The sequence below is a fragment of the Etheostoma spectabile genome, chromosome 3 (assembly GCF_008692095.1).
Source record: "Etheostoma spectabile isolate EspeVRDwgs_2016 chromosome 3, UIUC_Espe_1.0, whole genome shotgun sequence".
Lineage (NCBI taxonomy): Eukaryota > Metazoa > Chordata > Actinopteri > Perciformes > Percidae > Etheostoma > Etheostoma spectabile.
The window spans coordinates 9,383,429-9,383,913 of record NC_045735.1 but is presented as its reverse complement, the minus strand read 5'-3'; the positions used below and the strand labels follow the sequence as shown (position 1 = coordinate 9,383,913).

The window sequence follows — 485 nt, the reverse complement described above, 5'->3', positions numbered from 1 at the left end:
AGCTGATGAAGCAGGCCAGATGTGGCGTCCCTGACGTCGGGGAGTACAATCACTTCCCTCATCGCCCCAAATGGCAAAACAACATTGTCACAGTCAGGTATGCAGCAAAATGATATGATTAAAATATGTGTTTACAAAGAGTTGAACTATTCAGAGAGTGAACACCAGTATTCACTCATTTTCATTGTTGTCTATCCCACCCATGATGTTCCAGAACAGTGAACTATACGCCAGATCTGAAGAAGTCTGATGTAGACAGAGCCATCCACCATGCACTGAACGTTTGGTCTTTTGTCACCCCTCTGATCTTTAAGAAGCTGTATAAAGGCACTGCTGACATTATGATCAGTTTTAGAGAAAAAGGTCATTCTGACATGCTGTGTATCCTCTGAACACAAAAATACATTTTTCTGCACTGCACCTGCTGATCAAATGTTCTAAAGAATAGACATTATATGTGCATTCTGCTCAACATGTTTAAAATT

The 485-nt window shown here is 40.6% G+C and overlaps 1 pseudogene; it reads left to right on the top strand.

Moving 5' to 3' along the window:
• The first annotated feature begins 5 nt into the window (after positions 1-5).
• LOC116681159 (collagenase 3-like) overlaps positions 6-485 on the top strand; it is a 2,193-nt pseudogene continuing 1,713 nt past the window's right edge.